This window comes from Theropithecus gelada, chromosome 16, assembly GCF_003255815.1.
Source record: "Theropithecus gelada isolate Dixy chromosome 16, Tgel_1.0, whole genome shotgun sequence".
NCBI classification, from domain to species: domain Eukaryota; kingdom Metazoa; phylum Chordata; class Mammalia; order Primates; family Cercopithecidae; genus Theropithecus; species Theropithecus gelada.
This window is the reverse complement of record NC_037684.1, coordinates 75395663-75401442: the sequence shown is the minus strand read 5'-3', so window position 1 is coordinate 75401442 and position 5780 is coordinate 75395663. Positions and strand designations below refer to the sequence as shown.

General features: G+C 50.0%; 1 long non-coding RNA gene across 1 annotated transcript in view; it reads right to left on the bottom strand.

Moving 5' to 3' along the window:
* LOC112608974 overlaps positions 1 to 4878 on the bottom strand; it is a 5567-nt gene extending 689 nt beyond the window's left edge. The window contains exons 1-3 of the long non-coding RNA XR_003116149.1: positions 4766 to 4878; positions 3005 to 3166; positions 2155 to 2311 (exon numbers count right to left, since the gene is read on the bottom strand). This is a non-coding gene — a long non-coding RNA (uncharacterized LOC112608974). The remainder of the gene's footprint in view (positions 1 to 2154; positions 2312 to 3004; positions 3167 to 4765) is intronic.
* Positions 4879 to 5780: the final 902 nt, after the last annotated feature.

Genomic DNA, 5780 nt, shown 5'->3' with positions numbered 1-5780 from the left:
TTTTTTTTTTTTTTTTTTTTTTGAGACGGAGTCTTGCTCTGTCGCCCGGGCTGGAGTGCAGTGGCCGGATCTCGGCTCACTGCAAGCTCCGCCTCCCGGGTTTACGCCATTCTCCTGCCTCAACCTCCCGAGTATCTGGGACTACAGGAGCCCGCCACCTCGCCTGGCTAGTTTTTTGTGTTTTTTTGTATTTTTTAGTCGAGACGGTGCTTCACCGTTTAGCCAGGATGGTCTCGATCTCCTGACCTCGTGATCTGCCTGTCTCGGCCTCCCAAAGTGCTGGGATTACAGGCTTGAGCCACCGCACCCGGCCCTAATCACTTCTTAATAGTCCCACCTCTTAATACATTCACAATGGCAATTAAATTTCATCATAAGTCAGCTGGGCATGGTGGCGCATCACTGTAATCCCAGCACTTTGGGAGGCCGAGGCAGGTGGATCACTTGAGGTCAGGAGTTCAAGACCATCGTGGCCAAGATGGTGAAACCTTGTCTCTACTAAAAATACAAAAATTAGCCGGGTGTAGTGGTGGGCACCTGTAATCCCAGCTACTCAAGAGGCTGAGGCAGGAGAATTGCTTTAACCTGGGAAGCAGGCGTTGCAATGAGCTGAGATCGTGCCATTGTACTCCAGCCTGGGTGACAAGAACAAAACTATCTTAAAAAAAAAAAAATTAAATAAATAGGCCGGGCGCGGTGGCTCAAGCCTGTAATCCCAGCACTTTGGGAGGCCGAGACAGGCGGATCACGAGGTCAGGAGATCGAGACCATCCTGGCTAACACGGTGAAACCCCGTCTCTACTAAAAAATACAAAAAACTAGCCGGGCGAGGTGGCGGGCGCCTGTAGTCCCAGCTACTCGGGAGGCTGAGGCAGGAGAATGGCATGAACCCGGGGATGGAGCTTGCAGTGAGCTGAGATCTGGCCACTACACTCCAGCCTGGGCAACAGAGCGAGACTCCGTCTCAAAAAAAAAAAAAAATAAATAAATAAATAAATAAATAAATTTCATCATAAGTTTTAGAGGGGACAGTCAAACCATAACACTAAGTATTAGCACATTAACCTAAGAATTAGCATATTAACCTAAATGTTGTTTGTGGAAGATAAAATGTGTATATTTTCAGAGTTTTAATTTCAGTTTTCAAAACAAAGCTCCAATTAAACATTTTTTTCCAATTACTAAGAAATGTTGGTTCCCAGAGCTTTGACTTGTGGTCAAAGTGGTCTTTTTCTCAAGATAATGAGACCCTTCTTTAGAGTGGGTTCAATGTCTGTCTCACTTGCCAGACTATGGTATGGGTGCTGTGTGGTGGGGCCCACATCATTATTCCTGGAGATGGAATCTAGAATGAGGTTTGGCTTGACCAGGCGCAGTGTCTCACGCCTGTAATCCCAGCACTCTGGGAGGCCAAGGCGGGTGGATGACAAGGTCAGGAGTTCAAGACCAGCCTGGCCAAGACGATGAAACTCCGTCTCTACTAAAAATACAAAAATTAGCCGGGTGTGGTGGCAGGCGCCTGTAATCCCAGCTACTCAGGAGGTTGAGGCAGAGAATTGCTTGAACCCAGGAGGCAGAGGTTGTAGTGAGCCGAGATCGTGCCACTGCACTTCAGCCTGGACGACAAAGCGAGACTGCATCCCAAACAAACAAACAAACAAAGAATGAGGTTTGGCTCGATAAATATGTATTGAATGAATGAATGGAAGATCTTAGTAAGGCCTGTGTGGCTCTGGCCCAGCTGGTCTGGGGCCCCTTAAGGGGCATCCCTGGAACTGGACAGAATTCCCCTGTCTGTGGTGATCAAATTTGCCTGGAGTTGGCCATGTACAGTGGCTCACACCTGTAATCCCAGCACTTTGGGAGGCCAAGGTAGGCAAGGCAAATCACTTAACTCAGGAGTTCAAGACCAGCCTGAGCAACATGGCAAAAACCCATCTCTACAAAAAATGCAAAAATTAGCTGGGCGTGATAGCGAGCACCTGTAGTCTGAGCAACTTGGGAGGCTGAGATGGGAGGGCTGCTTGAGCTTGGGAGGTTGAGGCTGCAGTGGGTCATGATTGTGCCACTGTACAGACAGCCTGGTGACAGAGCGGGATCCTGTCTGGAAAAAAAAAAAAACCACAATTGCCTGGAGCTAAGTGGGGCTCTCACCTGCTCCCTCTCTTCTCTCTGCTAGAGACCGGAGGCCTTGAAGGAAGGAGGCCCAACGGTCTCTTCTGGCTCTGCTTCCCTATCACCGCCCCCACTTCCCCGCATCCCTTTCCCTGGCAGAGGCTTCTTGCCATAGGGCTCTGGGCACTCACAAGACCTTCAAAAGAAAGGTTCACATTCATATTTGTCTTCTCTGTAGAAGTGCTAGAGGCTGATGGGGGGAGGGGGAGCAGCAACCCTTGGTGGTCCAGAGCTCTACAGTGTTGAACTGTTTTAAATCTTCATAAGCCCAGCAGGTAGGGATTGCTACACTCCTCCTGTTAGAAACCAGAGTCTGAGAGAGGGTGAGGAAGTACCCAAGGCGATGCTATTGGTGGCAGGGTGGCAGAGTTGGGGCAGGAGTTCTGATTTTCCATCTCATTCCTCTGTTGCTGTCTAAGCAGAGAGCCTGGCTGACAGCTACCTACACAGAGGAAGGTATTCTGGGAGAGTTTCCTCCCCTCTCTAGGCCTCTATGTTTTCTGCAAAATGGAGATAATAAGACTGAAATGCACACAGTAGGTGCCAAATAAGTACTAGCCACGTGCTTGCTAATGGGAGTCCTGCTGCACACTCACACTCTGCCCGGGCTCTGTAAGAACAGCCCGGAGCCTCCATCCAGGAGTTTTCATCGCAGAGGGGGCAGGACAGCAGCATGGGTAGGAGCTCGGGCCAGGAGAATCCCTACTCTAGGTATGACTGTGTGATCTTGGGCAAGTGACTTCATTCCCTGATTGTGTTTCGTCATCTGAACAAGGAGGCTATTGAAATGCGGGTGTCTACCTAGTGAGACAGCGGCTGCAGGAATCACCTGGCTACAGTAAACGCCCTTGCATCCTATTGAGTGAGTCAAGGATAAGCCTGGTCCCTGGCAGGATGCAGGATTCTATCCTGAGATACACCCCCTCTGCTTTCCCCTATTCCAGCCCACCAGGGCCTCTCCTCCAGGCAGGAAACATGATCTCCTTTTGACCTATGAGAAAACAGACAGGAAGTTCAAGGCCACACAGATGTGAGTGTTAAGAACCCTGGGGGGAAAGTGTCTGAAACGCAAGGCTTTGTGTGTGTGTGTGTGTGTGTGTGTGTGTGTGTGTGTGTCTCTGTGTGTGTGTCGGGCTGTGTTGGGGGGTTGGTCAACCAGGTGATTTAAATGTGGGTATAGAACAATAGGTAGTGGTGGGGCCCTCAAGAACCTAGATTCCTTAAAGATATTTTTCTTCCTCTCTCTCTTCTCTCTCTCTCCCTTCCTTCCCCCTCCCCCTCCCCTTCCCTTCCTTTCTCCCCTCTCTTTCTTTCTCTCTCTCTATTTTCTTTATTTTCTCTCTCTCTCTTTCTTATTTTTTTTTTTTTTTTGAGACGGCGTCTCACTCTGTCTCCCAGGCTGGAGTGCAGTAGCACTATCGTGGCTTATTGCAGCCTCGACCTCCCTGGCTCAAGCGATTCTCCCACCTCAGCCTTCCAAGTAGCTGGGACTACAAACATGCACCACTGTACCTGGCTAATTAAAATTTATTTATTTATTTATTTATTTATTTTTTTTTGAGACGGAGTCTTGCTCTGTGCCCCAGGCCGGAGTGCAGTGGCGCGATCTCGGCTCACTGCAAGCTCCGCCCCCCCGGGTTCACGCCATTCTCCTGCCTCAGCCTCCCAAGTAGCTGGGACTACAGGCGCCCACCACCTCGCCCGGCTAATTTTCTTGTATTTTTAGTAGAGACGGGGTTTCACCGTGTTAGCCAGGATGGTCTCGATCTCCTGACCTCGTGGTCCGCCCGTCTCGGCCTCCCAAAGTGCTGGGATTACAGGCTTGAGCCACCGCGCCCGGCAAAATTTAAAAAAAAAAAACAAAACTTTTTTTTTTTTGGTAGAGATGAGGTCTCACTGTGTTGCCCAGGCTAGCCTCAAACTCTGGGCTCAAGTGATCCTCTGGCCTTGGCCTCCCAAAGTGCTGGAATTACAGGCATGAGCCACTGTACCTGGCAACATATGTCAACTTCAAATTTTTCACTTTTTGCTCTGCTTTCCAATCAAAGCAAACCCAGGAGCCTGAGTTCAGCCTTTGAGCTGCAAGTCTGAGACCCTGCACCAACACTGACTTTATTGGGCCTTTGCATTGCACAGCGTGCACACCCCTGCTCACCCTCCTACCTGTGTGCAAATGAGGATGACAAGCAGGGTCAGCAGCAGAAGTCTCTTGGGGCTAGCTCTGCTGACAGTGATCACTGATCAGTTCCTAGTTCTCCTCTGAGAAGCCTGAGCCCTCTCAGCCAGCATCATGCAGAGCAGTCTCAGGATGGTTAGGCCTATGGCTGTCCTCCTCTGGAAGGGCCCTCGTTTGTTCAGAAGCCTCCCCTGGTTAAAGCAGGCAGAGGAAAATCACTCTTGAAAGCTCAACTCACCAATCACCTCCTCCAGGAAGCCCTCCCCGAATTCCTTGACAGGACTAGGTCATTACTCTGCAGGCCTGAGCACCACAGCACTCTTCACGGGTAACATTCACATTGCAACCCAGGGTCTAACCCAGTGTCTGACCCACAGTGGGCTCTCCATGCATGAAATGGGTGACTAAACTCACCTGCTGTGTGACTTTGGATCAGTGACTTCACCTCTCTGAGCCTTGATTTTCCTATCTGTAAAATGAGTTGTGGCGAGGCAGCATTCAGAGGGTCCCTGCAGATGTGATTAAATCAATTAAGGTTCTTCTTGAGATGGAGGGATGAGCCTGGATTATCCAGGTGGCCCAGAATGGAATCACAAGGGTCCTCATGAGCAGAGGCAGGAAGGTCAAGGGAGGAAGTAGGAGCCGGGACAATGGAAGCAATTGTTTTCTTGCATGTTCTAGCTTCTGGAGGTCACCAAGTGGTCACAAGCAGAGAAACACAGGCGACCTCCAGAAACTGGAAAAGGCAAGGAACAGATTCTCTCCGGGAGACGCCAGGAGAGCAGATCCGGCCCACACCTTGGCTTTAGCCCAGTGAAACTGATTTTGGAGTTCTGACCTCCAGAACTGTAAAGAGTAAGTCTGTCCAGCCTGGTCAACATGGCGAAACCCACTCTCCACAAAAAATACAAAAATGAGCTAGGCACGGTGGTGTGTGCCTGTGATCCCAGCTACTCGGAAGGCTGAGGCACGAGAATCAGTTGAACCCGAGAGGCAGAGGTTGCAGTGAGCCGAGATTGTGCCACTGCACTCCAGCCTGGGCGACAGAGCGAGACTCTGTCTTAAAAAATAATAAATCAATAAATAAATAAATTTGTGTTATTTTAAGCCACTTGTGGAATTTGTTACAACATCCCTAGGCACCTGGCACACAGTAGGTACTCAAAAGTGGCAGTTCTGGCCAGGTGTGGTGGCTCACACTTGTAATTCCAGCACTTTGGGAGGCCAAGGCAGGAGGATCACTGCCCAGAATTCAAGACCAGCCTGGGCAACATAGCAAGATGCCATCTCTATAAAAATTAAATTGGCCAGGCATAGTGGTGTATGCCTGTGGTCCCAGCTACTTAGGGGGCTGAGGTGGGAGAACAGCTTGAGTCCAGGAGTTCGAGGCTGCAGTCAGCTATGATCACATCCCTGCACTCCAGCCTGG